The following is a 9,472-nucleotide window of genomic DNA, read 5'->3' as shown; positions in this document are numbered from 1 at the left end:
ACTGAACATCGTAAGCGTATTCGGAACTGTGAACAATTACAGAATGAATTGTCAAGTTAGTTTACTCGTAGGCATTTGAGATATAGATAAGCCAATGACCATAAGACAGAATATTTATCACTGCTATAGCTTTGTACAAGTTTGATTAAATGGTAAATGTAGCTCGTACCTATTGCCGAACAACAACTCTAAAAGAATTAAGAACATGATTTGCTATCTCCTAAATTTAGCATTCTCCCCCATCTTGATCTCTAATTTCTGTAAGGGGAACTAGGACTGCTGATACTGATACAAATTGGTTTATCATCTATAAAAAATCTGGGTACCAAATGACTGTGTCCAAATATTCTTGTGTCATTTCTTCAATGAACAGGTGGTGATCTATAATATGCTGGCACCGTTGCTGGAAAGAACATCTGTCTAACTCCTTCTCCCTTTATAATGGGGAATATGATGCCTGATGCACTCTGAAAAATAAAAACCAGAAACATTTAATAAGTAGCTAGACAATTAGGTGTATACGGGAACTTGTAATTGATGAGCATGTTGATGACAAAGTAGTGTGGATTGTTGGTTAACATACCAAGATCAATCTAAACCCAAGCCAGATGCGCTGAAGTGAAGGGAATGGAAACATTAAGCGCCCAACACCATAGATAGCAACAGCAAATAAATGGAGGAACAAGTGTAACGGATGAGAGTTAAGGCCAGAGAGCAGAGATACTGGTCCATATGAACAGATTCCTCCAAGGCTCAAATAGCCAAAACATGCTTCACGCATTTCCTGTCTTGCTGGATCAGGCGACGCACAAAACACCTTGTACAAAGCACCTGCCAATGTGTTTATGGTAGATGACACAGGCTGCAATGAAAATGGAGCACAACATCAGAATGTTGAAGGAAAATTGACTTAGTGTGCCTTATCAAACTAGGAGTAATAATAGGAGAGAAGGTTCTAGAATTCCTAATCATAGATGGATTAGTATTCCTTGTAACATTAGAATATGTACTTTGTAATCCCTATATATAGGGCTCCTATTCTCAATAATATGTTGGACAATTCTCTCTACAATCTCTCTCAAAATCTATTTTACTTAAACACGTTATCAGCACGACTCTAACCACAAAACAGAAAACCAAAACTCATTCACAAAGCAGCCCCTAGCCCGAGCTAGCCGAGCCTTCGCTGCAGCCCGCGTGCCCGTGCGCTTGCAACCTTGCACAGCAGCCCCTGCTGGCCCCTCCCTGCAGCCCTGCGTTCCAGCCTGCTGCCATCGAAGCATCACTGCTGCGCAAACAAGCCAACGCACACCCACTGCATCTTTTTCCCGTTCCTGTGCACATCCGTCTTCTTGCAAGCCTCGAAACATCTAGTTCGGAACATCAGATCAAAATCCTTTCTTCATCAAAGTTGTTCGTCTCTGTCTCTTCCATCTGACCTCCGAATTTCAGCCTTATCGGAGTTGTTTTGAGACCGGTACACTAATCGAAGTGAAAGCTGTTCAGAAGAGAATCTGTTCCGAATTTCATCAAGTAAGTTCTAAGTTAAAGTTGCCGCTTTTGAAATTTAATTTCCTCCTTCTTTTTCTTCGGGGACTTGCAACCTCCCTTCTTCTACATCCCACCTTTCTTATAACGTGGGTTCGATTCTTGAGAAAGTGGAATCGTGGGGATTCACGCAATTAACGAACTAAGAGCATTCGTAAGACTTCGGACTAAGAGCGTCCGTAAGCATCGATTTGAAGAACTAAGAGCGTTCGTAAGCTACGGACTAAGAGCGTTCGTGAGCATAGAATTTGACCATTTAAACATCATTGTTTCGGTCTAATCCAAATATTCTTGGAAATCGATTTCTTGGTAGCATTAAGGCTCAGAAATCTTATATTAGTTTTCGTGGAAGCATTGACTCCGAAACTAATACGTTCTTGCTTTCCTTTCAGGATGTAAGACTTGAACGAGCTCGATTTTACTCCATTGGATTCTACGGGCACGGGATATTTATTTGCCTACAATCCAAGAGCCCTGTTCTAAAGGAACCGCTCAAGACTCACAAACTGAGATAGAAAATTCCAGGGCATTTACCCTGATGAAGCGCCACATGAAGATGGCCCTCCAGTTTGAGTACATGAATGAGGATAACGCTAACAACCTTTGGGTTGCCCCTAGTGAACGTTTTAGTAACATTCACAACTTTCCGAACATAGAAGCACGATGGAATAATATCTGCTTCACTATAACTTTGAAAGAGTTATGAAATATTGTTCGGAGGCTCTCTGCATCATATTATTTATGCATGCTTGTGGAAAAACACAAAATAACAAATTGATTGAGAAAACCCTAACATGACCATAGGAGTCATGACGTTGAGGGTACAGGGTTGGACACCATGGCGCCATTTTTGGCCATGATTGCACTATTCCAACGCCATTGGTTCTAGGGACCATATGTATTGTGTCAATACACCTCAATCAAGAGAGCATCCTCTTCATGATATTTTATGGAGTACCTGATCAATGGTAATATATCGAGCTATAAAAGACTTTAAATCTGGCGATGAAGATAGAATGCCGCAGATTTTTATTTATAATAGTCTTTTAATTTCCAAGAATTATGTAATGGCAATTATGCCTTAATCAATAAAATGACTTATTGGATTATCTCTTTTCCTCTAGGCGTACTCAATTAAGTATGATGTCTAGGAAAGTAATTGAGATTAGTGGTACTTAAGAGAGTTTTGCTCCACCGACATCTCTCTCTACTTTCCTGGTCATATTTAATTGGAATTACCGAACGAATTGAGTGACTACAATTTGTCTAATGTTTGATTTTTCTTTGGATTAGATTATGGTCACGAAACTTTGATGTAATCATTGGCTATTATTAATAAAGTATCGATTTATTTTATCTCATGTCGTGGACATATTTTTTGAACTTTATTACTTCAAATATATAAGAGCCAATGGTTTTCATGCGGAAACGCATTGTGAGAATGGACAAGAGTTCCTTTGCATCACCTCTAATGACTACGGACATAAAAGAGTCTTAGAGAAACTTATGTGTCGATCTAGTGGGTTGTATGCAACCACTATTCGCATAATTGAATCCAATCATATTATGAGAGATGATTTATGGGATTCTGACACATATAGGCTTTGGCATGACCGTCTGGGACACCCAGGTCGTGATATGATGATCCGTATATTAAAGACTTCACACGAACATCCATTCTTCAGAACGAAGAGAAGTAAAAACCAAAAATTGTTTCGAGGAGATGCACCTGCGCCTCACGGCGCCAAGACTGTGCAAGACCGGCCACTTAGGGTCGGCACCGTCTACCCCCTACGGCAACAGTATGGCATTGATGCCATGGATCATTGTTTGACTCCTCCTTCTACTTCTAAAGTCAATTGTGACTTCATGGCTAAACCAAAATCCTCATTGGTTGTCTCTAAAGCCCATCATTTGTTCTGCAAAGCCTGCTCTTTAGCAAAATTAGGATCGAGACCATCCTATGCAAAGGACACTAAAGAAAATATACCATTCTTGCAAAGAATTCAAGGTGATATTTGTGGACCTATTCAACCACCATGCGGACCATTTCGATATTTTATGGTGTTGGTTGATGCATCGACATGCTGGTCACATGTCATGCTATTTTCCACTAGGAACGCTGCATTTGCTAAACTCCTAGCACAAATTATTAAGTTAAGGGCTCACCACCCTGATCATCCTATTAAGTCTATAAGGTTAGACAATGCTGGGGAGTTTACATCAAAGACTTTTGATGATTATTGCATGTCCATTGGGATTGAAGTTGAACATCCAGTTCCTCATGTTCACACCCAAAATGGTCTCGCAGAAGCCGCCATTAAACGACTACAAATGGTCGCTAGGGCATTGGTAATGCGCACCAATCTCCCTATTTCTGCTTGGGGCTATGCAATATTGCATGCAGCTGTGCTTATTCGTCAGAGGCCCACTGCCACTCAACCCTTTTCTACATCCCAGATGGTGACTGGGTATGAGCCTAATGTCTCACACTTACGCATATTTGGGTGTGCAGTATATGTACCTATTGCGCTGCCACAGCGCACCAAAATGGGTCCTCAAAGACGATTAGGCCTTTATGTTGGATATGATTCTCCAACGATTATCCGCTACATAGAACCCTTGACAGGCAATCTCTTTACAACTAGATTTGCGGATTGTCACTTCAATGAGACAGTCTTCCCGTCGTTAGGGGGAGATAAGAACATCAATGTTCAACAAGAACGACAGGAATTGTCGTGGTCTGTCCCCACTCTGTCTCATCTTGATCCCCGAACCGCACAGTCCGAAATTGAAGTGCGGAGAATACTCGATCTTCAGAACGTAGCAGAATCGATGCCTGATGCGTTTTCTGATATCGCTAAAGTGACGTGATCACACATACCTGCTGCAAACGTGCCTGCAAGGATTAATGTCCCTAAAACTAGAGGACATGACGCCAACTCAAGAGTACATGAGTATGGCGCCAACGTTCCCACCCTTGGTGACGTTGTGGCTAGGCCTACAGCTCCTGCCAGGAAGCGCGGGAGGCCCATAGGTTCCATGGATTCTCGCCCAAGAAAGAAAGCAAGTTTGGCACAGAATAATCCATTAATCATCGATGTGAATAATCCATCTCATGAGAATATTCCGGATTATGCTTATGTCCAAGAGACATCATTGGAGGACGCTCCAATGTCAGAACCAACTCCAGAGAATAGAGAGATCTCTATAAATTACACTAGTGTACATGAGATGATGGATAGAAATTCTATGGCGATTAATGATGCATTTGCATATCATATTGCAAAAGGAATTATAGAATATGATGATATCGAACCTTGCTCTGTTGAAGAATGTCAACGAAGAGCGGATTGGCCTAAATGGAAAGATGCGATCCAGGTTGAATTAGATTCACTAACAAAGAGACAGGTATTTGGGCCTGTAACGCAGACACCCCCAAATATAAAGCCTGTTGGCCATAAATGGGTCTTTGTTAGAAAGCGTAATGAGAAAAATGAGGTGGTTAGATATAAAGCCCGCCTCGTGGCGCAAGGTTTCTCACAACGCCCTGGAATCGACTACGAGGAGACATATTCTCCCGTAATGGACGTTATAACGTTCCGCTACCATGTCAGTTTGGTAGTTTCCGAAAAACTTGACATGCAGCTTATGGATGTGGTTACAGCATATCTCTATGGGGATCTAGATTCAGAGATATATATGAAGGTTCTAGATGGACTTCAATTACCCAAATCAAGTGGCTGTAAACCACGGAGCGCGTTTTCAATAAGATTAAAACGCTCACTATATGGATTAAAACAATCAGGACGGATGTGGTATAACCGTCTAAGTGACTACCTGATTGGGAAGGGATATATTAATAATGAAATATGCCCATGCGTGTTCATTAAAAGAACAAGTTCCGGATTTGCAATCGTAGCAGTTTATGTCGATGACATGAACCTAATTGGAACTCTAGATGAGTTGAAGGAAACTGCTAAATATTTGAAATCCGAATTTGAGATGAAAGATCTTGGGAAAACACGATTTTGTCTCGGTTTAGAACTCGAGCACCGTAGTGATGGGATTTTGATCCATCAGTCTGCATATACTCAGAAAATCCTAAGGCGCTTTAATGAAGATAAAGCAAAGCCTGTGAGTACTCCCATGATTGGTCGTAGTCTTGAGCCAGGAAAAGATCTTTTTCGTCCAAAGGATGAGGACGAAGAACCATTAGAGGCCAAGTGCCCTATTTAAGTGCAATAGGCGCATTATTGTACTTAGCTCAATGCACAAGACCAGACATCTCTTTTGCAGTGAACTTGTTAGCTCTACATAGCTCTGCGCCAACATGCCGCCATTGGATTGGTGTAAAGACAATCTTTCGATACCTAAGAGGTACGATTGATATGGGCCTATTTTATCCCTACAGAGAGAAGAGGAATGATGGAAGAATGGGATCGGACCCCATTAGGCATGGAGCCACCGTCCATCATAACATAGTGGCCGGCCATGTTGCCGCCAACGCCTCCACCACCATCAAGGGTGGCCGGCCTCACCCTATCGCCCTCAATCAAAACGACAATGATGTTTTGATGGGTTTTGCTGATGCAGGGTACCTCTCTGACTCTCACAAAGGTCGCTCCCAAACGGGTTATGTCTTTACCATGGGAAGCACTGCGATATCTTGGAGGTCTACAAAGCAGACCCTTATTGCTACTTCCTCAAATCATGCAGAGATTATTGCTCTACATGAAGCCGTAAGAGAATGTATATGGCTAAGGTCTATAATAAGACATATTCAAGGAAGTTGTGGTTTGAAGTCTACCACTGATGAACCAACATGTATTTATGAGGATAATGCAGCTTGTATTGAGCAAATGAAGTTAGGTTTCATCAAGGGCGACAACACCAAGCACATATCGCCTAAGTTCTTTTATAATCAGCAACAACAAACACTTCTAAAGATTGAAGTGAATCAAATCCGATCAGAGGATAATGTAGCGGACTTATTCACTAAGTCGTTACCTAAATCCACATTCGAGAAACATGTGAAGAGCATCGGATTGAGAAAGTTATCCGAACTCCCACGATTGTAGCAATCAGGGGGAGATATCGACATCAGGGGGAGTTATGATGTCTACATGTTCGATCTCGAAGAGTGAAGGACGTGTTGTGCTCTTTTTGTCCTTCGACCAGGGTTATTTTTGTCCCACAGGGTTTTTGTTACCTGGCAAGGTTTTTAACGAGGCAACGAATGAAGCGTCACCACCAAGTTTGAAGCGGCACAAGGGGGAGTGTTGAAGGAAAATTGACTTAGTGTGCCTTATCAAACTAGCAGTAGTAATAGGAGAGAAGGTTCTAGAATTCCTAATCATAGATGGATTAGTATTCCTTGTAACATTAGAATATGTACTTTGTAATCCCTATATATAGGGTTCCTATTCCCAATAATATGTTGGACAATTCTCTCTACAATCTCTCTCAAAATCTATTTTACTTAAACAAGCAAAGCAAAAACCTTTAAGAATGCCACATTGGGTGGAGTTCTCTTGATAAAAGAAAAAAGTTTAAGCAATGAGTTTTCTGACTAGGGGCTTTACCTTACGCAATGTATAAAATGATTCATGGTAATTGCACAAAGCAGGTGCATCATTAAGATCATGTAGGGGTCTAAGAAGATCGCGGAGAAGAACTATGTCTGAAAGAGCCACAGTCATTCCTCCTCCTGTTAAAGGATGCCTCATGTTGAATGAATCCCCCAACAAAATTGCACCAGGAGTGGGAACAGGATTAGCAGCCATGCTTTTGTTTTGCATGGGTCTAATGTTTCCTTTCTCTACTGCAACCATAAAAGCATTGTAGAGCTGTGGGGGAACCTGGAATACAATGTAGTCATCATATTAGTCCAGTTCGGATGTTTATTAAGTGTAGACTAATCAAGCCAAGCAAACTATAGATGCATACGTAAGGAGCCACCACAGTCTTCAAATAGTTGTGAAATAGGTTGTGTTAGTATGTGGTTGAGCCTATGTCGAGTGGGATGGGGGGTCATGGGATAGAAAGACGAAAGTAGGGTCAGTTGATACTTGAAGGGCGATCGACGTCAGCGATTGTGGGAGTGTTATGTAACTATGGTCTCGAGTACAGACAATCATCATCATCATCATCATTATGTTCAGTTTTGTTTTTCAATTAGTGGTTTGATTTTCTTTTACGCAAGAGGGGATTTTGAAGACAAGAATCTTGTTAGTTGATAGATTTAGCGAAGATTGCATTGGGGGCATATTAGTTGGGATTTTGAATTATAGATTGAGTAAAGATTTGAGGTCATGTTGATGGTCTTTCTTTTAGATTTTAGGTGCGTACATGATCCGTGTATATTTTTTATTGTATTAAATAATCTAACTTATTATGTTACATAAGGATCGAATAGTTGCTTTTTGAGTTGCATGATAAGTGATTTGCTGTCAATATTTATGACTGCCAAGCTAAATGTGAAGGATGTTGTAACGAAGAAGCTTTTGACCATGAAGGCTTTGGTTCCTAAAACTGGAATAATTGGACTGGCAGAATAATTATTGACTTTATGGAAACACATACAAGGTATAGGAGCTTAACGACATGCATGTTCCACCAAAAGTTATTAAGTACAGAAGAAAATTAGCTAAATTCCAAGTCTGATAGATAATTTGATTCCCAAGATGGGAAGACATCAAAAAATGTACAACGTACTCAGTGTTGAAGGAAAATCAACTATATCAAACTAGGAGTAGCAATAGGAGAGAAGGTTCTAGAATTCCTAATCATAGATGGATTAGTATTCCTTGTAACATTAGAATATGTATTTGTAATCCCTATATATAGGGCTCCTATTCTCAATAATATGACACACAATTCTCTCATCAATTCTCTCTCGAATCTATTTTACTTAAATACATTATCAGCACGACTCTAACCACAATAGCCAAAAACCAATAACCCGGAAATCCTTTTTCACCACCGCAGCCCCTAGACCCTTGCTAGCCCACCTGCTCCTGCAGCTCTCTCGGCTAGCATACCTCCTGGCATGCGCGCCCGCCTGCCAGCGCGCTCCCGCGCCCAGCCCGCTGCCCTGCAGCCCCGCGCCCGTGTGCCTACTCCGCGCTGCCCCTACAGCGTTCATGCAACTTTGCCATAAGTCTACTGCCCCTGCAGCCCTCTTCCAGCCATCTACCATGATTAGGATTGCAAACTGGTTGCAATCCTAACTTAGGATTGAACTGCTACTGTAATCCTAACTCCGGATTGTAGCCCCGTCGGCCAGCAACGCAACCTACCGGCCAGACTCTCGGCCTCATCCCATTAGTGCACAAGCCTAGCACCACCAAGCCATTAGTGTAACGTCCCGAACCTGAAGTTACCGGTTTACTAGTCATTTGGACGGTAAACGATCTTTATTTTCACTTTTATTGTCATTTCAGCACTTTTAGTGGCCATAAAAGTTGACTTTTTGTTCGGGTCAAAATTTGAGAAAATGTTCTTCATGAAAGTTGTAGAGGACGTTAGACCGAGCGCGTGGATATGTGGTACATAAAAATTGGAGTTCGTATGCGAAAGTTATAAGCGAAATACTAAAGTTACTGTTCATGTGGTAAGTTTCTATAAATAGCCAAGTTACTGTGGTAAGTTTCCATTTTTGGAAACCTTCCGGCTTTTTCTCTCTCCTCTCCCCCGACCCTTTCTCTTCTTCGGCCCGATTTCTTCTCCCTCCGATTTCTTCCTCCTCCGGCCACCCCACGATGGAATCCTGACATCAACTGGCTCGCCTCTTCACCCTGGTCACGTCTGTGTTGGTGTTTTGCAGCGATTTGGCCGGAAGAGCTCGATTTTGAGCTGTGAAGGTTACTGTAGCAGTTTGGAGTTTTCATTGATTTCCGGCGATTCCGGCCGTCTCCGGCCA

At 41.7% G+C, this 9,472-nt stretch overlaps 1 long non-coding RNA gene across 1 annotated transcript; it reads right to left on the bottom strand.

Moving 5' to 3' along the window:
* Positions 1-349: 349 nt before the first annotated feature.
* On the bottom strand, positions 350-642 carry LOC112173432. Its single transcript, XR_002925565.2, has 2 exons — positions 584-642; positions 350-467 (listed from the first exon to the last, which is right to left on the bottom strand). It is a non-coding gene; the product is annotated as an uncharacterized LOC112173432 (long non-coding RNA).
* Positions 643-9,472: the final 8,830 nt, after the last annotated feature.

The sequence above is a fragment of the Rosa chinensis genome, chromosome 6, assembly GCF_002994745.2.
Source record: "Rosa chinensis cultivar Old Blush chromosome 6, RchiOBHm-V2, whole genome shotgun sequence".
NCBI lineage: Eukaryota > Viridiplantae > Streptophyta > Magnoliopsida > Rosales > Rosaceae > Rosa > Rosa chinensis.
The sequence above is the reverse complement of the archived record's forward strand: the minus strand, read 5'-3'. Positions and strand labels throughout refer to the sequence as shown.